Source organism: Maniola jurtina, chromosome 2 (genome assembly GCF_905333055.1).
Source record: "Maniola jurtina chromosome 2, ilManJurt1.1, whole genome shotgun sequence".
Lineage (NCBI taxonomy): Eukaryota > Metazoa > Arthropoda > Insecta > Lepidoptera > Nymphalidae > Maniola > Maniola jurtina.
The window spans coordinates 13820915-13848859 of NC_060030.1; the positions used below are offsets into that span (position 1 = coordinate 13820915).

The following is a 27945-nucleotide window of genomic DNA, read 5'->3' on the forward strand; positions in this document are numbered from 1 at the left end:
ATCCATGCGAACGAAGTCGCGGGCATCAGCTAGTAAGAAGATATTTCCTTTAGAAAAAGTTGGTAGGTACCTTTAATATAAAATAATTTAGGTATGCTTAAGTCTGCTTTGGCGACCCTTAGCTGTTATTGTTTTTACAACCATAACGACAAAACTATATTAAGCATGTTCACTTTCTCATTTTCAAATTCCTTACGCGTTTGGCTCCACTGAATCTTACTGAACAATCAAAGAGAAATATGCAACTAGGGGGTTTTCACCTCTTGAGCGTTGGGGTGAGCGATATTTATATATTATATTATATTTGCGTAGTTTGAAGGCAACTTTATGCCTCAGTCTAAAGCAAAGACCACGTCTGTTGTGCAGAGCAAAATATAGGATGTGTGATAAACGTTTCCACTACCCCCTGACTATAAAAATTCAATACTATTTCCAAGTTACCACGTTCAATCTCAGAGTAATTCTTTTTCGAGATATGAACTAATCCCATCGTTCGAGCTAACATTTACTCAATTTCTTTTGTTTCTGCAACTGTATTTATTTGGGCTGCATTTGCATACAATATAGTCTAGTCACTAGTGTATCTAGTACTCGATGCGATAGCTACTAATCGGCTTTTAATGTTGTTCGGAGCGTCGATTGTGGCGGCCACCGTCTATTAACACAGTTAACAAGTTTTGATTCAATTAGACTGTCGCTCTGTCTGTCATCGTACTGTTTTACCAATGACATTTCGAATTTTAAACAACAATTATTTAGGTATTCATTTATTTAAACTTTTATTTATTTAAAATAGGTTTTTTGATCGCCAAATAAATTTTAGACGTTTTGACTTTTTGTACTTTGTGTATGTATGCCTTATAAATTACCTATCCATCGCGTAATTGATCAATAAATCCATCAATATTTATTGTACCTAAAACCTACTTGAAAAGAAATCTAAATGGAAATTTGCGCCTCTTCGAGGTTGGCTTCGAATAGGAAAGTTTGTACCTACCTCTACCTATCAATAGAAATAACGACGAAATTTTTTCATGGCTGGCATGGCTTCAAAAATTGTTCTTGAAGGAAGAAATTTTTTATTGGGTTAATATTTTTCAGAGCAAAAATAAAAACAATTGCCCCTAGTTATTCGCCGGTATACATCTAAATTCTAAACCCTTTTCGAAACCCGACAAGGTCATAAAGCCTTATTGCCGTTCGGTAGTTTGCTCAATGCTCATCCTGTCGCATTGTGGGATAGCATTAAAAAAATTAATACCACTGTCAAAACTACTACTAACCAGAGAGGTGCCATTACTTTGTGTTTTAGAGGTGGTAATATTTTTCTCTACAACCTGACTTGATGCTAGCTAATTAGCCTAAGCTTTCATACACGGTATCGTAGTGGAATGATAATTCTCTTGGCAGGCAGGGTGGAAACTAAGCTACGACTGAAAGTCTTCCTTCAGACCAAGCCTGAACCAATACGAATATATATAATCGGCCCAGTGGGGACCTCCATACAATACCACATCTTTTACTAGGCACCAAGGAGGTTGTCAAAGGTCTCACAAAACGACAAAACGTAAATAGACCGTAGAAAGACCAAACGGGCCTGTAATATTTTTGATATATGTTGGCGCTGTGCCTAGTCTTACTCTATCTGTCAATAATATAATCTTTACCATACGACGCAAAAATTGTTGTTGAAGAGCAAAAGTTTATTACATATATGTATCTTTATTTAAAAAAGGTTCAGATAAATCTATCGACTTTGGTATCAAACGAAAGATATCATTGTTTAGATTCCAAAAATATATAATTTATACTAGGTACCTTTTAATATGCCACTAATATTTTAAATTATAAATAAATAATAATATTATAAAGGCGAAAGTTTGTGTGTATGTGTGTGTGTGTGTGTATGTTTGTTACTCCTTCACGCAAAAACTACTAGACGGATTTGGCTGAAATTTGGGATGGAGATAGATAATATCCTGGATTAGCACATAGGCTACTTTTTATCCCGAAAAATCAAACAATTCCCACGGGATTTCGAAAAAGCTAAATCCACGCGGATGAAGTCGCGGGCATCGGCTAGTTAGTAATACGATTTAATATTTGTTTGTTGATTTGTCTTTAAATCCAGCCACAATGGAGTAAGGGATCGATGTGTTTTCCCATGGATATACATAGTTAAACACTTGGGAAGAGACATAGCCTAAGTTTTTATCCCGAGAAATCATAAACCCTACGGATTTTTTAAAATCTAAATCCACGCATACTAATTCACGGGCATCATCTATTTAATTATATTAGTTTGATTTTAGTTATCGAACTTTATCTATTTTAAAAATTAATACTTTATGCATAATGGTGCGTCTCTATGGTTTGGTTTATTATAACTCGGTGTTCCCAGCCCTTTCTTGTTCCTTGCGGCACCAATTACTGAAGGACGTTCGAAGTGGGTCACTTCGGAAATAGTTTATTGTTATCGGCTAGTATGCGCGCACGCAGCACGCACACGAGCGTCTTCGATTTTCAAACGATTACGCACACACGCCTATCCCCACAGAATTCAGAATAATATGTAAAGAAGAGGTAAAGGTCAAAGAAACCTGAGGTTTTCGGCGCTCAGATGTCTAGTGAAACATCAGACCAGTGCGTAGTTTAATTTAAGTTGTTTTTTAAATTGCCCTTCTAGTGGAGTAAATAAAGCCGTAAAATAGCCAATCTTAGGAAGTCCTCAGAAACAGCTCCGATTTTGATGATTTTTTTTTTAAATTCTTGTTTTTTATACATTATTTAAAATCAGAAACGTTTTGAAGCGGGGAAATAATTTTTTTATCCATATGTGCGATATTTATACACGAAGTCCAGAAAAACGCTACCTTCTCTTTGAGAAGTTGTAGAGGAGGTCAAATGCTACAAATGACCCCTGAACACTTATGGGCAAAAACCGCCCGTTTTTGAGTTATTGATCGTTTTCAGAAAAATACGTATTTGTTTCTTTTAAAATTCATTAAAAAAAAAGTAAGGCATATAGCCGACTTTTTATTTAATTTCTAAGTACTACACATCTCAATTAATAAGTGTGAATACTAAAATAAAAATAATCTTTGTAGGTTCCCCGGTTAGGGATCCAAGACTGTACCAGTTTCATAATTTCTATTGGGTTACTTTGCCAAAAAATTGATTTTTTTTTAAAGTTACAGAAATTTTTGGCCTGAAAATTATTTGCAAAGCTTCTACACATTTTCAGCTATCTAATGATGTACAAAACTATAAAATAAGTTGAAAATTAGCTAAAAAAACGATAAAATAATAGCACAAGGGAGAAATTTCTTAACACTTAAATTTTAAACAAATCGTTCCTATTGATCAATTGAGCTATCCCGTGGCCGATTTTATGATCAGACTTGACCAGATTATATAGTTACAGTAAACTGTTACCTCTTTCTAAGTAGAAACTACCTCTAAACAAAGAAAAAACGATTTGTTTAAAATTTAAGCGTTAAGAAATTTCTTCCTTGTGCTATTATTTTATCGTTTTTTTAGCTAATTTTCAACTTATTTTAAAGTTTTGTACATCATAAGATAGCTGAAAATGTGTAGAAGCTTTGCAAATAATTTGCAGGCCAAAAATTTCTGTAACTTTAAAAAAAAAAATCCATTTTTTGGCAAAGTAACCCAATAGAAATTATGAAACTGGTACAGTCTTGGATCCCTAACCGGGGAACCTACAAAGATTATTTTTATTTTAGTATTCACACTTATTAATTGAGATGTCTAGTACTTATAAATTAAATAAAAAGTCGGATATATGCCTTACTTTTTTTTTAATGAATTTTAAAAGAAACAAATACGTATTTTTCTGAAAACGATCAATAACTCAAAAACGGGCGGTTTTTGCCCATAAGTGTTCAGGGGTCATTTGTAGCATTTGACCTCCTCTACAACTTCTCAAAGAGAAGGTAGCGTTTTTCTGGACTTCGTGTATAAATATCGCACATATGGATAAAAAAATTATTTCCCCGCTTCAAAACGTTTCTGATTTTAAATAATGTATAAAAAACAAGAATTTAAAAAAAAAATCATCAAAATCGGAGCTGTTTCTGAGGACTTCCGACGAAAATGCTTCGTTTACTCCACTATTCAATCAGGCCGCAACAGAGCAATTAGATCGATCTGATTTTAAACCTACTTCGGAAAAGAGGTGGTTCTCAATTAGGCCCGTTTTTCCTTTTATTTTTTAAATGTATGTGCACCGATTTTTTCGAGACTTCTGGGCAATTTTTTTTTGTATTGATATAGTTAACAATGTGGAGCAAAAGTAGTAAAAAAGGCCGGCTTAGTATTCCGGAAAATCAAAGAATTTCCACGGAACTTTTTGAAATTGTATTTAATAATAGTGGTTCTCAATTTTGTTACGATTTCACCGATATTAAAAACAATAAAGGAACATTTTTATATCAGTGAGTTACTAAAAATAGCGACACATCCCGGTATCATTTCTAATCTTATTTAGGATTCAGTGCCTACCTCCAATTCAATCATTAGGGTTCACACATCCTCTCTAATCCAACCCGTTCACCTTCGCTTTTGATACCTCCGGTATTTCTAATGCCTTCCGCTTTCGTACGAAATTGACTAACTTTCCTAAGGCCGACGAGTCAATAAATTGAGTCGAAAAATGTCAGATTTATGATATCGCTCTACCATTATAATGACCTTAACTTAAAGGTCACGTTTTAACCTATTAATTTTATTACGATGTTACCCTTGTATTTAATTTTTTATATTAGATAATTTAATCATCTAAATAATAATTATACTAGGTAAGTAGGTACTTATATTTGATAAAATTGGAACGGCCCTTCCGACTAGGTTTATCATGTAGACCAGTTTTATTGTGCCCTAATTTCAAGGAAATGTGTTGCAACAGTTAAATAGTTGTACATTACTATAAATGTATAATTTATGCAAGTATATGAATATATTTTATTTTTATGTTATCCCTAGTAATTCCATACTAATACCTATTATAAATGTGAAAGTGTGTTGCATGTTATTTAGTTTTTCACGGTTCATCCGTTTAATCGATTTTGACGTTTGGTACAAACATTGATGTATAAAGATAGCTTAGGACTTCGTCTGCGATGGCGTTTGCTGGCGCGCGTGCTGTGCTTGTTTGGAGTGTTTTTTTTGTTAAGAGTGGCTGGTTTTTGTGTTAGTTGGTGTTTTTTGGTGGTGGAACTGACTGGGAAGCGCTCTAAAGGGGCGCCGCGCGTATGTCAGCGGGCGCCGGCGCAGACGGAGTCCATACTTGTATAAATTCAATAACTTGAAAATATCACAAACTTGACATTGGCTAATCAGAGTAAAGCCAGATTAAAGAAAAAAAAAAAAAAAAAAAAAAAAGATAGCTTACATCCCAGGGAAGAATGTAGGAATTCTCACGGGATTATCGAAACCTTAATCCAGATCAAAGTCATGGACATCATCTATCTATTTGGTACAGACTACAAAGATAGCTTGCATCCCGGAGACGGATAAAGGGGACTTTTTAATCTTATCCCGGAAAATCAAAGAGTTCCCTTACGATTATTAACTATGAAACTTTCGCGGACAAAGTCGCGGTCGCCATCAAGTTTCCGATATTTATGACCTTCGTCACCTTGACCACTATCATAAATTAATCCCTTCAAGTCGTAAATAAAGCATCCAACTTAATTTGAACGTAAATGCTGATTGTTTGGCTTTATCGGCAATTCGAATGTTGGCTGTAAAATAAGTTAAATGCCTCAAGGCTTCTAAACAATAACGCGCACGCGCACACAGTTGCACAATGTAGAAAACGTAGCTATCAATTTGGTCTAGCACATTCACAGGCTTACAAATCTGCGTCCACATCCGCACTAGGGCGAGGGTGCGTGTGTGTGTACGCACACAATTATACCCGCCAAGTGCGAGTTATACTCACGCGCCGAGGGTTCCTTACCTTAGAGACGTATAAATAGTTATTTCAGTCCAATTCATTTAATGACTAGCTGATGCCTAGTCATTAAACTATTTTGCGTGGATTTGGGAACTCTTATTTTCCAGGATAAGAGTAGCTTATGCTACTTTCCAGGCTTTGATGATCCATACAAAAAATCACATCGATCCAATGCTCCGTTGCAGCGTGATTGAAGGACTGACCAACAAACTAATACACCAACAACATACACACTTTCGCATTTATAATATGGGTAGTGATGAACACAGCTCTTATGAACGTTAATGCCCATGCAAGATAACAAAAAGTACAATTGAAAATCATTATAAAATACTAATTTAAGCCTATTAAAAAGCTTAAGCACAGATAAAATAAAATCGTTAAAATTATTTGGCCGATCTTTATTCCTTGAAGAGTTTCTCTTGGACGTTTTCTTGTTTCTGACTGGCAGAAATGACGCGTCTCTCGATTCTCTAACGAACCTTCGGAATGTCAAATTCACCAAAAAAAAAAATGATAACATGTGCCCAAGAGTTGTAATTTTAAGTCTTCTTTTTAGATACGTATGTAACATATTATCTACTTCTTGTTTACATATTTTGTTCACTTATTTAATTGTTTACAATAAATGTTTACAAGTTTTTTAATAATATAATACCTAATTATTAGGCTACTGGGTCCAGTGGGGTATCATGTTATTAGTTACTGAATTAATAAGAGTAGTGACAAGTGACTGACAACGAAGTGGTAGGTACTGAACCCTAAAAACGGTTTCCCGTAAGCAGCGTAACGTATTCGACGTACGTGTAAACACAAGCCTAGTGATTACACAAGTGTGCGCGCTACACACACATGCCCTACTACTGAAACAGAGTCGTGAACGAAAGCGCACGTTTCGAACCACGATATTTTTAGCGAAATGTCGGTGTGGGTAGGTCAGTTACTATTATGACTGAAAAATTTGATAAGCCGCCGTATATCGTAATGAGAAATTACGCAAGACTCTCTCACACACTTTCTGCTGACGTAAATTATCGCGAGCATTCATACGGTTTATGATTGTGATTGTTTGCGTACAATTCAATTTATTACTACAATGCTTGTACCATTTACTACTCTGTATATACACTTACGAAATTCGCTACATTATTACTTACGTTTATCTTTGTAAGGTGAAAGGGTTATCAATCATCGGTTATCGATCAAATTATTTTATCTTAATCATAGTACATTCTCATACATTTTAACACACACCGTACCCACTATGTTTTTCAGATGGTTCTTAGGAAAGCTGGTTGTTTCATACTAGTAAATACTCGTGACTTCTGCGTGATTAACGGTCGAAATTAGTAGATATTAGTAGGTAGATTAATCGATCTGTGTAGGTAATCTGTCGATATATCACTTAGTATCGTCGTTATTATTTACCTACTAGCTGATGCCCGCGATCGTGGAAACTCTTTGATTTTCCGAGACAAAAAGTAGCCTATGTCATTCTCCAAATCTTTAACTAATACAAAAAATCAAGTTAATCCGTTGCTCCGTTGCAACGTGATTGAAGGACAAACTAACGAACCAGTAGACTAACAAAAATATGGGTATTGATTTCGGCCATGAAACTTTACGCTACATTATTTAGCTTTAGATGTAAGAATCATCATCATGATCATCGTTATCCGATAGATATCGATGGACATACTCGTAAGTCCCTTATAGGGATGTCCAAACGCCAGTCTTACGCCGCCTGAATCCAGCGGCTCCCTGTCACTCCTTTGATATCGTATTACGTATATGTATAATGTATATCCACCTAGTCGCTAGAGGGAGTCTGGCACCTTTAGACCCAACAACATCTATCGGTTTTTCGAACTATGTGCCCTACGCACTACTACCCCATCTTCACAACCAGCTGAGCTATGTCGGTTACTGTGGTTCTCCTATCTCCTCATTTGTGATTTGATCATGTAGAGAAACTCCAAGCATTAGCTCTCTCCATCTACTAACCGCTGACTGAGATGTAATACACTAACAAAAGTGCTGAGAAACAAATGAGATTATCTGAACATAAGTCCATAACGAATTTATGTCGGACTTTATCTATACAGTAACTAGAGCAACGTAAGTAGGGTTGGCACCAGTTTGGCATTCTCTAATTTTTTTTCTAATTAAGAAAGCTTTTGCAATAAACTTTAAATTGGAGTCTGAAAGGAAATGCGATAAACTGAAAAACATTGATTAAAAACCATACTTTGTGCCTCGTGCTCGCAGTCATCGTAATAAATTATTATTATTAATATCAAACACATTTAAGAACCATCGAATCAAAAAAAAAACCATCCTTTTGTGCGCTACTATGCTACAGACAGACACACGGATAACTTATAACACCCCTCTCTCGGAGTTAAAAGAAAAATAAAATGACAGTACAAACACTGGATGCTAGTGGCCCAAGATTGTGTACAAGAGACCTAATATGTCCAGCTGTGGACGTCTAACGTCTGACGACAAATGACGAGAAACGTGAGATTACCACCGGTTTTACGCGAAAATAATTAAAAAAAAAAAAGGGAACCCTAACTTGTATGAAATTTGCTCGGCGCCAGAACACGCATTGCTTCACATGTTTACGCAATTACACTCATTGTTGGCAATTAGTAAAAACGTTTAGTGCGTTTGCTTTCTTTTTTCCGGAATTACGTATTAACTTTCTTACTGACTGAACACTTTTATTTACATTACCTAATACCGGCGCAGTACTGAGCACGGGTCTCCTCTCAAAATGAGAAGGGTTTAGGCCACAGTCTGCCATGCTAGTCCAGTGGCGGCTGATTTCACACACTTTGAGAACATTATGGAAAACTCTGAGGCAGGTTTCCGCAAGAAGTTTTCCTTCACCGTACCGTGATATTTAATTAAGAAATCCGAAAAGTTTTCTGTCTTTTTCTCTTTTTTTACAACTTTCTGGTACAAATAAAAAAGTTGGAGATGTGTGCCTGGGACCGAACCCCCGACCTTCCGAATAGAAGACCGACGTCTTAACTACTAGGCTATCACCGCTGTTTCAAAGTAGGCCTAGTATAGTTCACCTTCCTCACCTATGTTAAAGAATTCTAGCATCCAAGCACATAAGCGTTAAGGTGAAATGAACCTTAAATAATTCGATTTAAAGCTCAAACTCGTCCATACATCTACAACCAGCACTCTGAGCTGAAACCCTGGGCAGTTAAAATCGGTAGTACTGAATTTTCGACTTTAAATCAAGGATACTTAAGTTCATTTTACTCTGACGTTATTGTATTTTGAACTCGAATAACATCGCTGGTGAGATGCAAAATCTCATACTAAGCAAGCAGAACTTTAGAAGGTAACGGATCTATATTTCCGCGTAGAAAATTGTTTTTGTATTGGTTTAGGAAGCTTTGAGCCATTAGGAAGTTGATTGTAATCTCAGCAATATAATGTAACAGTTCGACGGGAAATCTCTACATTTCTATTACAATCTCTCCGATTAACAATTTTACCTATTTGTTACATCAGTAAATGAAAAAAATAAGAATGCTTCCGGAATAACCTTTTACTTATACATATATTACTAGAGGATGCCCGCGACTTCGTCCGCGTGGATTTAGGTTTTTAAAGATCCCGTGGGAACTATTTAATTTTCCGGGATAAAAAGTTGCCTATTTCGATAACAGGGACGCAAGCTACTTCGGTACCTTTCATACAAATCGGTTAAGTGGATGGGTCTTTAGGAATCCCGCGGGAACTCTTTGATTTTCCGGGATAAAAAGTAGCCTATGTCCGTCCCCGGGATATAAGCTAACCCTGTACCAAATTTCATCCGAATCGGTTACACTGTTGGGGCGTGAAAATGTAGCAGACAGACAGACAGACACACTTTCGCATTTATAATAGCAATATATAGTATATAATATTATAGTATGGATGAGATATGAGCCGCAATAAACATTAAATTTTAATATCAATTTAGCTTTTTAACTGATTTTATCTTCCCCGATGCGTGTGAGAAATCCTAAAAAATCAATTTAGATTTTATCGAGAATTTTTTTAACTTTTATTATTATTATAATGAAGGTATTATATTATACTGTACTTAATGATAGGCCGTTATAGCTTTAAAGTCTTCATCTGCTAATGAAAACAAAACTGTTTGAAATCGAACGCCTTTATAATAATGACTGGCATTTTGATAGCTTAGCTGTAAAATTCATGATTTAAAACTATAAATTGCTTTAAAAATAAAATGATTTTGAAACATTTACTTATTTTAACATATTTTACAAGGTTTTAGGTAGGTATGTACTTAAGTATAAATGGAGCTCTTGGTTTATATTGCCTATTGTTACAGAATTTTTACGTAAAAGCTATTCTCGAGACTCTTGAATGCATAAATCTATTTATGCTTCAGAACAACCATACAACACTACGATATAACACTAAGATGTTTCAAATTCAAAAAGTGCGCGGCAAAGATAATTGCGGCGCACTTACGAGTATAAGTGACTCTTTAAGAGGGCTCTCTCCGTCACTCGTTTCCACTCGTTTCATACAATCGTAGTTCCAATTTCATTTGAATATTAAGCAACCAAAGTCCATGAAATTTTGCAGACATATTCTAGAAACTAATATATATGTCTGTGGTTTTCCAGATTTCTGTTAAAATATTCGGTTTCAAAGTTACGCGGTCTTAAAAATTTACATACAAATCTTTGAGCCCCTGTAATTTTAAAACTACATATTTTTAGAAAAATCTAAAACACCACAGACACAGATATTAGTTTCTAGAATATGTCTGCAAAATTTCATGGACTTTGGTTGCTTAATATTCAAATGAAATTGGAACTACGATTGTATGAAACGAGTGACGGAGAGAGCCCTGTTAAAGAAAACACCACCTTTGGGAGGCGAACCAAGTCGTCCTTTTCGAATAGATGGGATGAAAAAATTATTTCATACAAAACTTGTCCTGAGTAAGTAGAGTAGATAAGTTTTCTACGCTTCGGACAAAGTTTGTAGACTTTTCAAGTTATAGTTACCATGAGTAAATATATCATTTAGCGGGACTCAAACCCGTGTGGATATGTCAAGGGCAAGATGAGTCTAATTCGCAGCGCAATTCATATGAAAACGTAGCAAAACAGAACCTTATACAATATAGACACGCGAAAGTGAGTCAGAAGACGTGATTCAATACTAGAGGCACCATTTTGGTGAAAGAATGACGTTGCCTCATCAAATCATCAACCATTTTAGATGTAATACGCAGTAAGGGTAAGCCTGCACTGCAAAATTCCGCGCCATTTGACCGCAGAAATCTGGTATGAAAACTGTAATATGTAGCCATTCGCGCGGGTTTTTTGCGATTGCGTGCGGTTTCATACAAATTCCATATTATTATGTCACAGAATTTTGCGGGAAAAATCGCGCGGTGAAATTTAGCAGTGCGAGCTTATTCTAAACAACGAAAATTTTCTTCGTATTTCTGTTTAAATTAAACAAGTTCTACTCTTTGCTTTGCTTTATCAAAAGGATTTAACTTTGGTAGATTCAATTCTATCATGATGTTTTAGTGTTAGAAATAAAATAAAAGTTTAATCTTTTATTAATTAGATACCTACGTCGTCGGTTTTGTTCTATACATATTTTGTAAATTCCCTCTGTAACATATGGGTAGTCGGTACCCACCACCTGGTAAAGAAACCTGACTAGATATTAGATAGAACAAACCTTTGTATTATACCTACTATATCTTTAGTTATAATATATTATGTATATTACATAATATGATATTCTTCTTTGTTGTGTTAAGCTATATTTCCATTTTCATCTTTTCCAGGTAAGACCGTTGTCAATCGAAAATCTATGAAAGAAAAAAATGCATGAAACCTACTTAATATAACAGCAGGTATGTAAATTGCTGCTACATAATATATGTTATAAATAAAATGCGTATATCTATACTTGAAGTATTTATAAATATATGACTAGTAATTATTCGGCATATTGTATTATTATTTTCTTACAAGAAAATCTTCCATACATTAATGAATAAATAATGACATTTTACAAAGTACATTATGTACGACAAACATCTATAGTATATGAAATACATTCAAATCCCTTTTACAAGAATCTTCCATACATATTGCAAGACATAGTGTTGATTAATGGTACAAGTTATAGATTTCCTTATAATAAATCTCATGTGAGTTGTAACCTCCATACATTTAAGTTATAATAAAATACAAAAAGTCAGTAAAGTTCTACCAGCGCGTAAACATCGCGTAAGTCATTTTTGGCAGGTTTTAACATTTACCACACGATGAAGGTAGTTCACACGCTTTCATTCGACCAGTCTTTTATTTCGTCAATAACTTCATTTTAAATCCTTATACAAAATTTTATAGATCAAGGGTTGCTAACGAATCTTTTATACTTACAGTAATTCTTGTAGACTTTTTTGGCTTAAGTACCTAGGTATTCTGTAAGGCATTCCGAACCAGTGGTAAATGCACGTGACAGTTCAAAGTACTTGTAAAAGTTTAATTGATTAAAATTATTGTGATTTTGAATTTAGAACTTCACTGACGATAAGTAGGTACCTACTCCATAGATACACGCGCCTGTGGCAGTCGTTTGTATTAATTAACTTCTTAAGCACTACAATAAATAATAATGACACTTCGCTTAAAAAAAAAAAATTATTGCCTTTTTTATAACAGTAGGTAATAGATTATGCTGTAATGCAAAACAATACATATAATAAGAGCCTCAATAGCTCAACCGGTAAGGAGTGGACTAAAAACCGAAATCGACGGTTCAAACCCCGCCCGTTGCACTATTGTCGTACCTACTCCTAGCACAAGCCTGACGCTTAGTTGGAGAGGAAAGGGGAATATTAGTCATTTAACATGGCTAATAATCTTTTTAAAAAAGAAAAAAAAGAAAAAAAAATAAGAAAATCCCTGACTCACTGACTGATTTATCAACGCCCATGCCGCCAAATCACTTGGACCTAGAAAGCTGAAATTATGCACAAAGCTTCTTCTTTTTACAATGGTACGCTTAATGTATGGCATTCGGGATGACGATAGGTATAGAAAGGGTGAGGAAGGCTAAGGAGAAGAACTGAGTGTTGTGGCAAAGCCTACCTATGTGGACACCCACAGATCGATATAATAATAAAGCTGTAGTTATTCGAATAGACCGATCATCGCCGGCTTACTATTGGGAACTGGTCTGGAAAATTCTCTCAGAATGAAAACTACTTAGGCCATAGTCCGCGACGCTGGCCAAGTACGGTTTGGCAGACTTCACACACCTTTGAGCGCATTATGGGGAACTCACATTGATAAATGTATAAGTCTATTGGACCTCATATACATGGATTACATGGTACTCCCACGCATGCATGACGATGACTAAAAATAATAATTTGTTAGTCAAAATTGAAAGATAAATGCAAATATTTAGACATTGACGTGAAACCAATAAGAATTAGTTTAGAATAGAATAGATTTTTATTCAAATAAACCTGGCTTATTCTGCTTACGTCATTAATTTTTAATCATGAATGGAAAATACGTTTTTATCTTGAATACAAATACCACCTAATTTGTGTAGGAATTCTGAAAAGCGGCTAAAGAAACGTAGTGTAAACACTAAACAGGGCCTGACTCACTTTAGCCGGAACCAATAAATACGAGTATGTACCTATTACAACTACATAATCAAACCATTTCCGCAAATTCTGATTTAGAAACATTCTTCAAAATAGTTAACCATTTTCTTAAACCGATTCATTTATGCTAAACATTGACTAGCTAAAGTTATTAATTAAATTTCCGAAATTTAAACAAAAATCGATCTAGATTAGGTACGCCACAGTTTAAAAAGATTTCGCTGAACTTGACATATTCCAGTGATTTTTGTATACATTTATAGTTATTCGTTTCTTTTTTAACGGTTGGAAAAGATAACTATGTTCTAAAACCTTGTAATTTAGTTAAAAGTATCATTAATCCTGAAAATTCATTAGCTAAAGCCATTAAATAATGTATTAAATATATTATTTCCGAAATGTAAACAAAAAATTGATCTAGATTACGCCACAATTGGAAAAGTTTTCGGTGAACTTGACATATTCCAGCGATTTTTTGTTTACATTTAAGTAATTATTCGTTCCTTTTACCAGTCGTAAAAGTAAATGCGGTTTCGAGTTTGCCTTGCAGAGTATTTTAAGTTTTAATCGAATTTTTTTACCAAAAGTTTTTTCCCCATAGTTAACATTTAGTTTAAAGAACTCTGACTAGGTGAATGATATTCAATGAATACGTACCTACATGTACAAAATAACAAAAAAATAAGACACGAGTTGAAAACTTCTATACAATAAAATGAGAATTTTATTTCGCTCAAGGCTTTTAATTTCCCAACCGCTAGCTGCAATAAAGGAAAAAGACAATTTTCTCATAAGACCTGATGCGTATCTTACAAAGCAGCATAATAACGATTCTTATTGTAGTAGGTATTATTTTATATTTTCATCATTTATTTATCAATCTTTTATTTATGAGAATTAACTTCGTCCAAGTGTGATTTGAAATCCTGCACAATGGGACCCGTATATTGTTTAGTAAAAACTGAATTGGTATTATGTCTACAAATATTCCGAATTCCAAATAGTTGGATTACAAATACATTATACATTTTTTATTGTCATCCAGCATTGATAAAATAAACTAAACTAAATTTTAAAATAAACTGAAATCTAAATCTGAACTACATTATTAAATACATGAACTAAATTAAATTAAATTGAATGTAAAACCTCATCGGAACCACCACAGCGAGGCATATTATTTTCCTACTTCAAACGAGGCATTGTGCCTACCCAAGATGAATACAATAATTGTATCAATTATCAATTTACCAGTTGTAGTACCACACCACTTAAAGTGTATTCCACCACTGGAGCATATTCAATCACCCTGCGAAGTGATATTTCGAAGTGAAGTGACAAATTCAAGAAGCAGAACCCAAAAAGTCGGACTTGCACACAAAGAATTCCGTTCTATCGTATCTAGAATTATCACTTCTTTTATAATTTTCATAGCGATCATTTTGAAATTTTTATTATAGGTTGTTATAGCGGCAATAGAATACACATTCTGGGAAAATTTCCAACGCTCTAGCCATTACGTTTCGCGAGATACAGCCTCCTTACAGACAAACAGACTGACGGACAGCGGAGTCTTAGTAATAGGGTCCCGGTGCTTGGTACACTTGTGGTACGGAACCGTAATAATGGCGGAAACCTCTGAGAGCTGTGAATCAACGAATATAAATCGGTTCTTATCTCTCGCTTCCATACTTACAAGTTTTTATTTGAATGTTTGACTTCGCTGATAACACGGAAATTAGTGCAGAGATTGTTGATTTGACTTATAACATCGCCATGTGTAATCTTTCTTCTCTTTTTCCGCATTCATTATAATTTATTTTATCCGATTTCGAGGAAAGAGAGGTTCTGTGTTGCGTTCACATAATGAGAAATGAACTCTGAAGAAATAAAATCATAATGTTGCATGTAATACACCCCTAGTGCACTTATGATATTCTAGAGAAAAGTTCTAATGGAAAATAATGGAAAATTGCTTTGTGCCCTCACACGAACAAGTCACGTTCTATTGTAAAAAAATACCTACTGTTTTCCTCAAAGTGCCTGCATTTACACATACCCGTCATTTCAACGTAAGTGAGAGATTTTCCGTTGAACTTTACTTCTCCGATAGAATGTTATTTACCTGTTATTAAAGTGTTGACGTCATTATTCTAGAGGAGCAAACCTTTGTACATTAGAGGCCATAAACATAAAGTGTCGAAAAGGCTCTTGAAACTAATAGACATTCTAGTCTATACTAATACTCGTATATCTACATTCTACACTTATATTATAAAGAGGTAGAGTTTGTACGATTGATGGTTGCACTGGTTTTGAAAATTCTTTCTTCAGTAAAAAGCTACATTCTTCTTGAGTGACATAGGCTATGTTTTATTTTCAAGCACCCGTGCAAGACCGGAGCGGGTCGCTAGTGTACATATTAGTAGGAGTTAGGAGTAGTATTACAGTAATATTACTGTAATACTACTCCTGTTCTACTGTATATATTACTGTGTGTATAGTGTATATATTACTCCTACCTATAACTTTTGATAAGGCTAACTTTTATGTCAAAACTTAAAGCCTGTATGCTGGACGTAGGCCTTTCCAAGACGATTCAAAAGTACTTGTAACTTAATCATCTCAAAGTGGGATTAACACTCTCTTTTACTCTTTTACATTACTGTTAAAGTTGCGTAATACTGAAGAGATAGCGATAATATTAAAGACAGATAAGCAGATAAGTGTCAAAACTAAATGTCAAACAACTGTCCCAAATCCTGCCCATACTGGCTCTAGTAATACTACAACTCTGTTTGTAAATGTACAGGCACTAGGTATATTATTAAGAATTATTAATTCCTACATCAAATTCATGGTATACCTATTATTAAATATTACCATTGACGTTATTACATGCACGTCATAATAAACCTATAAACCTTAGGTGATTTTATTAGTATTGATACCGAAGAAATAGGACATATCAAGAATATTATAATTTGAGTACAAATACTAAAATAACACTTCTACTCTTATAAAAATACCCGGAAAAGTGGATAATTGTTTCCTGTATAAAATGTACCAATATTTCAGAATCTACATATTAAGACCTTTCATATTATTATACCAAGCTCGATACATCTGGTTTATATTTTTACTAATTTATTTAGTGCTCATTGATAAATTAAAAAATATATAATGAACTCAAGCGGAAATTCAAGTTAATGAACTTGACAGAAAACACTTATATTATATCTATACATATAATAAAATTGTAGAAAAGTGGTGTCTGTACAATGGAAATATATAAAAAAAAAGTAGCAGGGGTTGTTATTATATCGATGCCGAACCCGAAATTGTAATTAATTTTTTTTTGTCTGTTTGTCTGTTTGTCTGTTTGTCTGTTTGTCTGTGTGTTTGTGCACGCTAATCTCAGAAACGGCTTATTCGATTCAGATACGGTTTTCACTAATATATTGTAGTAAGCTTCACTTAGGATTTAGTGTTTATTTCATGTCAATCGGTTCATAAATAAAAAAGTTATGTCAATTTAAAGAATCACGGCGCCTCGCGCCTGAGCGTCCGTGGCTATATAAAGCGCGAAAAGTCACTATTCCACGCGAACGAAGTCGCGGGCACAGCTAGTTTTAGAATAAACAAACAAGATTCTGAAACATTTAAACGTATAAAATACACACTTTTTAATTTCGTACCTATTTTCGATACTGATTTAAAGGTTTAAATTGTATTTTTGGAATATATGAACAAAACATTCTGAAAGATTTGAACGTATAAAAACTAACAACACAGGACTTATGTAATATCGTATCCCTTTTCAATATCAAAGATAAATTATAAAATTCTAGATACGCAAAACTCAACATACTTAGTTGTATTTAAAAAAGTGTTATTTACGCTTATATTATGTGCATTACATATTATATACGCGTAGCGGCACAGATCGCACAGGGTTTATGCACCTTTTGACACCTTCGCGCATACTTCAAAATATGGCGTGCTGTAACCACTTACCACGGTTATTCGGCGCTGACTTAAAAGTGCCTATCAGTTAATATAAGTTTTCCACAAAATAGTCCCTCCCAGATAAGAACGATACAGAATAAAACGTACTGAAGAGATAGTAGATCATACTTGCTCGTAAGATTTCTTAACTTAAAAATTCGCCCGAAAAATTCACGTAACAGTGATGGACGTAAAAGTAAGGAAATCAAAACCAAGTCGCTACAACAGTTACGTGGTCTCATTACGTAAGGCCTTTCGTATACTTTCTCTGTCAGCAAAATTTAGCGTGAACGGTTGCGCAAGCATGAAATGGCAGTCGACTAAATTTCATCATTTCGAAGAGCGAGAGAAGATCAACACGACTTATATGGCGGACGGTGTGACGAAATCCATACTCCATACTTAATAATATAAATGCGAATGTGTGTCTGTCCGTCTGTCTGCTATCTTTTTACGACCCATCCGTTAAACAGGTTAAAGCTACTTTTATCCCGGAAAATCAAAGAGTTCCCAGGGAACTTTAAAAAGCTAAATCCATGTTGACGAGTGGCCAGCATCATCTAAGTATTTGGTCCAGACACATTGCATACTTTTTATCCCGGAAATTCAAAAAGTTTCTACGCGATTAGAAAGATGAAGTCGCGGGAATCATTTTTTAGTCCAGAGATTTCTTGCATCCTGGAGACGCACAAAGGCTACTTTTTATTCCGGAAAATCAAAGAGTTCCCACATTTTGATAACCTATATCAGCCTAACCTATATAAGCCTCCTATCCAACATATTAAACAGACTTACTTCGAAATGAAAGTGTGTATTAGTAGCTAAGAAATGCATCAACAAAATATAGTCCTGCATTTACGTACAGTAAGCACTTATTTTGTCTCTCGTAAATTAAAAGCAAAAGCACTATTTTAAAGGTAGTAAAATTTATGTTTGTAATACTAAATTTTACCTAACACCGAGTTGATGTGAGGTAACTTTCTAAAAACTGCTCGAGTGACCTTGAAATAAAACGTTCTTACAAAACCGCGGGCCACTCGCCGACCCAACCTCCCCCTCCTGTGCAACGCGCGGATCTACGCACGCCCCCCCCCCCCCTCCCCTCCCCCTCCTCCTTCCCACGATACGCGCACGCGCATCCATCCGCGTGTGCGTGCACCCACACACCGGCGAACACGTGCGAGCTACATGTGTGCGTGTGTGTACAAGACAAGTAGAAAGGCGTAGTGAAAAATCTAGTTTTGTCCCACGCACGCCATATAAATTAAGTATCTATCCATTTTACATTATCAAGATGCATGAGTGACATGACTTATAATTCAGCCATAAAAGGAAATCGAGAGAAAAAGTTCTAAGAAACTGACAAACGGAATGCGGATGATTGGACAATGATGATTCACAATTGATGTTTCACTTAACAATATTACGATCCTCCACGATCGTTATTGAAGCGTGAAAAAACTTCGTCAGCCTGTAAAAAGACAAAAGTAAGAAAATGTAAGAACTCATCCATACTATTGCTTAATATTATAATTAATGTGAAAGTGTGTTGGTCTGTCTGTTATTTTTCATGACCCATACGTTCAACCGATTTTGACGAAGACGTACAGAGATAGCTTGCATACCGGCGATGGGCATATGCTACTTTTTATTCTGGAAAAGCAAAGAGTTCCCACAGGATTTTTAGAAGCCTGATTCTGCGTGGAAGTCGCGAACAGCATCAGAGATAGTTTGCACCCCATAGGTATGGGCTACTTTTTATACCGGAAATTCGTTAAGTTAGTTCTCTTGGAATTTTTAAAACACCTAGATCCAAGCGGATGAAGTCGCGGGCATCTATCATAGTTCTATAATATTTCACCTTGACGCGGCGATCGCTAACAAAACACACCTTAAAAAATTCTAGCAGTTTTGAAATCACCGCCTTCCAAATATGTGAAATCCTTGAACGTGCTATCTGGGTCATGACCAGGTTCCGATGTGTCTCGCGTTGGGTTATTAGCATTGAGCATACTGTGGCGACCGCGTAGATTTGTTGCGCAACTGTGTTGACTTTCATCCTGAAGGTCAAGTGCCATCCTATTTCAAAACGGACCTTGCTCGACGCTGGTTCACCTCGGCTCGTTGAGAACAGCCCAGTAAACGGAAGCCGCTATATCTGATCGATTTTATTAGATTTCGTTGACGTCTTACCTCGTCATATTTTGTAATCCAATAGATAGTCTTGGTAGTCTTATATTTCTAAACGTTCAAAAGAAAAGTGAATACTTTAAAGACACTTTCTTGGCAAACGTGGAGCACCTTAGGCTGCATCATCACGTACTTTGGTGTGATTGCAGTCAAGCGCAAGCCTATACAGCATGTTTGATATAATATAGCATGACAATTAAGGTGTGTAGGACTAAATATTATATTGCTATAAATAGGTAATATTCTTTCGTTGTATCTGCCACTTCACCAACGACTCCTCGAGTTCGCAGAAGTTTTTTACGAGTTTATTTCATCGATCAGCTGCTTTCAGGATTGGAGTTCCCTCTTGTCTCCCACGGGTATATCGCGCCACAAGGCTCTTTATATTTTTGGTAGATCCACACATTCGTTTCTAACCACAGCTTGCCGGGATGTTACGAATATAATATATTATTTAAAAAAAATACATTTCATACATGTATGCTGCAATATGTATACATTAATTGTAGGTTCAAATCGCCTAATCGCTTCAAGGTCAAGTAATTTCGCACCGTGGGAACCTCCTGTGTGTATATGACTTAATCTATCATAATTTGCTGTAATACACCAAGTGATATTCAAATGACTGTCGACAATCAAAACCGACCTTTTCTTAGACACGTTCTTTATAAATAGTCATCTAACTGCCACGAAGATCGCGAAATGTCGAACACGAACTCGATTTGTTTCCGAGGCAGGAACATTGCGAAAATATAGAAATATGCAGTGAGCCTATAGCTGCTACCATTCCGGTCCGAACCTTAATATTTCTATAAAATTCCACCATCACACTTACGGTAACGTTTATTACCATCATAATAATAAACTAGAGGATGCCCGCGACTTCATCCGCGTGGATGTAGGTTTTGGAAGAACCCGTGGGAACTATTTGGTTTTCAGGGATAAAAAGTTGTCTGTGTCAATAACATGGACGCAAGCTACCTCGGAACCAAATTTCATACAAATCGGTTGAGCGGACGGGTCTTTAGGAATCTCGTGGGAACTCCTTGATTATCCGGGATAAAAAGTAGCCTGTCCGTTCCCGGGATATAAACTAACTCTGTACCAAATTTCGTCAGAATCGGTTAAACTGTTGGGCCGTGAAAAGTGGGCATCCACATGATACGGTCTTGCGCCACCTGAATCCAGCGGATCCCTGCGACTCATTTGATGTCCTCTATCCATCTGGTGGGAGGTCTTCCAACGCTGCGCTTTCCGGTGTAAGGTCGCCATTTCAGCACCCTGGGAACCCCAAGATTTATAACTTTTTATACCATGTGTCCTGCCCATTGCCACTTCAGCTTCGTAACCCTTTGGGCTATGTCGGTCACTTTGATTCTCTTACGGATCTCCTCATTTTAGATTTGATCACGTAGAGAAATACCAAGCAGAGCCCTTCCTATCGCCCGCTGAGTGACTGAGTTTTCTTATGATGAATCACATAGTTAGAGATATACGTTAGTACACAATATTTCAATGTAAAAAAATACCTACATATTAGAAATTTGTGTCCCCATTTCAAAACAAACCACAATTCTATAAGTAGGTACAGCTACACGCAATAAATTTACTTATTGGACATGTTGCATATTAAACTGTTCATTTGCTGATTTTATGTTGTGTTCAAGTAATTAAATTAAATATATAAGGTAAAAAGGTGGACAAGTCATCGGTTAACCAACAATAAAAAAGTCTATTAAGCTGTCGAAAGCCAATAACATACCCATAACTCCCTAGTACTTGTCCAAAGAGCTGGTACGGTTGTTGGCTTTGTCATTTAACAAGTATCTGGCACAAGGGATCAATCGTCAATCAAACGCAAGGTGAGAGTGTAACTGTGGAAGCTATTTTAGCATCTTCGAAGGCAAAATTCATTCGCGCTTTCAACTGAAGACTCTCACAAGGGTACGGTGGCATTTATAAATAAAATCATTTGTCAGTTGCCAACGAGCTTGCTTTGGACATGGCCTCATCTAACAAGTCTCGGTACATGGAAGTATGCGCACATTTGAATACAATTCAGATTATGTGGTATGTTATGTGGTGCGCACACACTACTGGTACACGGCAGTACAGCTGCTAAGTGTCAGTCAATAAGCGCCTTGTTTGCATGTGAACATCGCTTTACTTTGTGTAGATGCCACGCCCTTACAGTTTAGTCTAATGCAACAAAGAATTTCTGCCAATCATTTTGCATATCAGTGCACCCTATCATTCTATGTGTCATCGGATCGACACATCCATACTAATATTATAAATGCGAAATTGTGTCTGTCAGTCTGGATGTCTGCTAGCTTTTCGTCCTAGCCTATCGTTTTTACTTTTTTTTGACGTTTGGTACAGATATAGCATGCACCCCTGTCACGGATGTAGGCTGTTGTTTGTCTCGGGAAAGTATAAAGTACCCACGGGATTTTTGAAAACCCTAACAACCTAAATCCACGTAGATGAAGTCGCGGGCATCGTCTGTTTGATACAGAGAATACTTGAACCCATGAGACGGACATAGAATAAGTACTTTTTATCCAGAAAAATCAAAGTTCCCACTAGATTTTCAAACACCTAAGTCCACGAGAACAAAGTCACGGATATCATCTAGTATTTATAAAATATAAGTAATGTTATTGTTACAGTGACATTGCTACAGCATTCTAAAGTATCAAGGAAAAGTGAAAACAAACATAATATTATTAATAGATAACGGAATTACCTAGTATGTATTAATTATATTACTTATATTAAATATGTATGTCAATCAGCAAGTGTTTGTTTTTATTGTATTACGCAAATCAAGACCAGAAGTAACGACAAAAAAAAATTATCGCAATGACAATGATCTCACTCGACTTTTGTCGACATTGATTAGCATAAAGTATATAGACAGTTCCTTGTTTTGCTACGCAAAGAAATTATCGTCGATTACGTTATCGCTTCCCAAAAGTACGAGTACGAGTAGATTCATGCGGGTCCGAGGCTTGTAGTAAACAAAATGTGTAAAGCGCGCGAGATGATACGGAAATATTTATAGAAGTTAATTGTTGAAGAGATCTAAACAAGAGCGCCGATGATGCACCACAGATTGCTAAATTGGCCGTGGCTCTTATGAATGAACTGGCATTTGTTGTGGAGCTGGCATCACATAATGGTTTGTATGTGGTGCGATTCAGCGCAGTGGGTACTGCTACTAAACATTTCGTCCGAAGGCCGCCGGCACAAAGCGTGTGCGGCGTATCGCGAGCCACGCGCGCCCCGCGATTTCCTGTTTGACAACTATCGACTTACATCACTATCATTTTCTGTCATACTTTGCACGGCTGTTAGAAGCTTGTAAAGGGGTCTGGCTGTTGCTAAGTACTCCGCACAATCGTCAGTGAAGTGATGTTACCGGAATTATTGCTCGCGATCTCACGCCTTGAAACTCTTCCTTGTTAATTATTTTTATTACTTCGTTCGATTGTGTATCCTAGTGGTTAAGGCGAAAAATCCGAAGTTTGGTTCCCGGCTCGGGCACTAACTTTTCAAAGTTATGTGCGTTTAAAGTAAATATAATATCACTTAGTTTAACAGTGAAGGAAAACATCGTGAGGAAACCTGGACACCTGAGACTTCTCCAGAACTTTTTCAAAGGCGTGTAAAGTCTCCCAATCCTTCTCATTTTAAGAGGGAGACCCGTGCTCGATAGGGAGTCGGCGATGGGTTGATCTTGATGCTGATGATGATGTTCGATCGTGTAGGTAAGTAGGTATGTGCTGTTTCATTTGAGACAAGCGTGAAATTCTCAAGCGATAACATCGCAAATATCAAAGAGCCTCACAGCGAGCGTTGAAATGAAAACGGACAATTCAGTTTAAACGATCATTTCAGTCCTGCAAATGGAGCATGAAAATGCCGCCGACATGTAATGTAAATGCTTGTGGGATTTCTGCAGTTTGACAGCTAACCTCGCATACTAACTCATCGGAGCATGCTAAGATATAGATACGAGACAATTTAATTGTTTGCCACATTCTTAGTGGCCTAATTTACTGGTTCGCGGACGGTTGCGCTAAACCAACTGACAAGAGAACACAAACGAGTATCTGACTCGAATTATAGATGGTCTTAAATCAACCGAACTCAGTAGTAACTAGTAACACAGAAATAGCTACCGAACTAAGCGAAATACTAAATTATAGTAGCTACCTAAATAAACAAATGCGTACCAGTTTTAATGCAGTGCAATAAATAAAAACCGGCCAAGTGCGAGTGAGACTCGCGCACCGAGGGTTCCGTACTCGGGTATTTTTACTGACATTTTGCAGGATAAATCAAAAACTATTATGCTTAAAAATAAATAAAATCTGTTTTAGAATTTGCAAGTAACACCCTTTCATGTGATATCCCACTTGGTGTAGTTAGCTTACTTTGAAAATTGAATCACATTTTAATTTTTTTTTCTATGATGTAACCACAAATTCACAGTTTAGATTTATTCTTTTACTTGTGCTAGAAGACCTACCTACCTGCCAAATTTCATGATTCTAGGTCAATAGGAAGTACCCTTATAGGTTTTCTTAACAGACACGACGGACGGATAGACAGACCGACAGATAACAAAGTGATCCTATAAAGGTACCATTTTTCCTTTTGAGGTACGGAACCCTAAAAACGGCACAACATAAAACGATAGGCACTCTCATTGACATTTTATGTTAGCTATAAACATCGTCGTTGCGAAATTGTGATAAATAGCGTGGGATTAATTTCAACATCCGCTGATGAGATTTCAATTTCATTACATATTTTTACATATAAAAGCAAACATCAGCTTTACAACAATCCTATGTATGTAGTATACCTACAGATCATAAAAGTTTAGGTTTTCAATTCGATGCAATTTTTCTTCTCAATCTACCTACCCAAATATCACTAAAACTTTTGAGCAGATTTGCACATGACTCTTTTTCCATTCAGTTGGAGAAGCGCTCGAAATGATTCCACTACATTCACTTGAGTAATTTACTAACCTTTCAAGATTTGCATTAAAGTCGATTTCTTTTCCGTTAAAGGCAAGTATTTATAGTCAATATTGTAATATTGTATGAACTCGGCGTCGTCCGCACGTCTTTTTCGTAAGAAATTTAGCAATTTCGAGGAAAGTGGCGGTGTTTTTTCCAATCTTACGCTCCACTAGGCCAACAGCTACAATAATTTCATAGGTTGCAAAACGCCGTGTCGTAAACGTTTGTTCAGGCTGTTGCTCGTTGTTTCCTGCGACATGACCAGTTAATTGTTTCTGTCATTTCAGCTTCTTGTACTCACAACGCTCGTTCTTGTCTACTACACTTTCCCTTTGCATTATCTTCTACAACGTTATTACTGTTTAGGTCTTGTGATTGTTTTGCTATATTTGGTGTTATATTATAATCAAGTACCGATCGAGCTGACAAAGGAACCCAAGATCAATTTATTCTATGATGCTCATCCTTATCAATCAGATCTTATCAACAAAAAACTATAAGTAAAAAGTAAAGTAAAGTACATTCTTCTCATATTTATAAATTTCTTTACACTATTTATTTAATTATTAATGACGCCGATGACTTCATCTGCGTGGATTAAGGTTTTTGAAAATCTCGTGGGAACTCTTTGATTTTCCGGGTCAAAAAGTAGCCTATATCCGTCTTCGGAGTAAAAGCCCCTGTACCAAATCTCTCCCACCAATACCAAATCTCTGTACAAAATCAGTTTGTGGGCCGAGATAAAGTTATAGCAGATCGACACTTTTGCATTTGTAATGTAATGGAATCGCGAACAAACTCTAGTCATAGTTATAGTTAAGTAACATAATTAAGCATGTCTAGAAATTCTTTGCGACTATGTGCCAAGGTTTTACCATACAATACCGCGAAAGACTATCCCTTCCATGAAGGTATGCGAAACGCGCGCCAGCCACTCATAGCAAAGACCAATACAAGTAACAAAAGGCATTTCTTGATTTATTGACTGTGTTGTTTCAGTTTTATTATATAAAATCTACCCGATTTTGCAGGGGTGGGATAATAATATTACTGTCCTCTACTAATACAATTAGGTACGCTGGACTTGCGATTAGTTAAAATCACAAATACGCGCGGTAAATGCGTTACGTTACGTTTGGTGACTTGTTTTTAACTTTTAAAGATAATATGTATTGTATAACATTTGAAGACGTGTACTTGTTTGGAAGAGACTGGAAATCCTCCTAATGTAATTGAAACACAATTAAAGGAATACAGTATATAATTAGAGCAGAATAAACAATTCTGAAACAGTATGTTAAGAATGAAATCGTTAAGAATGAAAAAAAAATCTTTAGAATAAGATATTATAGGCAGATTTCTTTTTTTTTTAAATTTCCAATATAGAAACATTAAACAGAGCAGTATAGCTTATTAAAATACCAACACTTTGAGTTTGAATACTAAAGTCAACTTAATTGACAAACCATCAAAGGTAAAGTTGTTAAAAACGCCTATTACGGTTGTTTTGTGATTAAAAAAAATAAGAGCAGCCAAGTTTAATATGCCAACATATAATTAGAGTAAAATTAACCGCGTGCCATCGATTGATTCATTACCAAACCTTCAAACACATTCAGATATTGATTCATGTTAACATTGACTTGTCAATTTAAATCAGTAGCAATTATCTTCAATTATACGGCGCTACTGTTCACTTATAAATGATCCATCCGTTTAAAGTAATGAGTAGTAAAACACCTTTAGTGGATTACATGGAACGGAATGTTCATAATTCGTAAGGGCTCGTGCATAATTTAAAATAATTATTATAATCAGCTTTTCACTTGAGTTGGGGCTTCAGACAGTGCTGCAGCGTTAAATCGCATATACAGCAGTACTTCATTTATTATTAGGTTAATGTCGGTGATAGTCATTGTTAAAACCGCGTATATACATAAAAATTTAATTGAGACAAATTGTGGTTCTACGCAGTTGACTGTGATTAGTATTTACGATCTCGATTTAATGAGAAATAAAATGATCTTAAACATTAGTTCGTTTTTCAAAAAAATAGTTTTCAGGCTTTAAAATAAAATTAGCAAAATGATATTTAAACGTGTATTTAACAATGTTAGTCCGCGTTATCGGACTATCAAAATCAACGTCATTATGCCAACTATGGGTACTTATCCCTTATTCTATTTTCATTACAGACACCACAATAAAACCCACAAAATCATGAATGTAAACATACATTACTGTGTGTATACAGACTTTGATATCTTTGTATAAAAAGTCCGTAACTATTAATTTCGTAGTTAAAATTCATAAATATTTTAATTTTTACCTATGTTTTTTAATCAACATTAGTGCTAATTTTAGTTTAGTTTAGTTTGTTCATTAGTAGCTAATTTTAGCTTGTTCATTGATTAAACACAATAAAGTGAACATTGAAATGTTTTAAAAAATGCGTCCCTTCGCTCACCTGATGTGCCACCTCAGGATCAGGCATCTGCTTTGATCTGTCTTGCTCTTGATCCTAAATCTCATCTGATGAATCGAGTGACACTCCAATCCTACTACTAAATGTAAGTTGAAAGCGCACTGTATTGAAGAAGTAAAGGAATTTTCATAGATCCATACTTTTAATCGATTTCCATAGGAAATCATACCGGAACGCAAATCGCTTAGTGATACTCCTTTAAAAAATTGAAAACTTGAAACTCGCAAATTGACACGCTAAATGCTTTGCTATATTTTCCTTTTTTATCTTTTCAAGGTTGAGCTTTGTTCATCTTCTTCGCCTCACTAAATACACGTTTCTAGTTTTTTAATTGCTTAAATTGTTTTCATTTCCTTTTCCACCTAATCTCGAAAAATAAAATCGACAAACATTGACAAAAGTCTTGTCGCTAAGGTCTTTAATAAATTTATTTTGAAAGATAGCCCTAAGAAAGCGTCAAGTCCACCCTTTACTTCAATATCTAACTCTACAATGGCTTAGAGATTTAAGCCAAATTTTAGCTAATATTTTATTCTTTCCG

At 35.6% G+C, this 27945-nt stretch overlaps 1 protein-coding gene and 1 long non-coding RNA gene across 4 annotated transcripts in view; one reads left to right on the forward strand and one right to left on the reverse strand.

Annotated features, from left to right (window-relative positions):
* The window catches only part of LOC123874166 (transcription factor Ken), a 65983-nt gene that overhangs the window by 22104 nt on the left and 15934 nt on the right, over positions 1–27945 (forward strand). The gene's annotated exons all lie outside the window — the stretch shown is intronic.
* LOC123874218 lies at positions 6415–27590 on the reverse strand. Its single transcript, XR_006797864.1, has 3 exons — positions 27580–27590; positions 23971–23973; positions 6415–6453 (listed from the first exon to the last, which is right to left on the reverse strand). It is a non-coding gene; the product is annotated as an uncharacterized LOC123874218 (long non-coding RNA).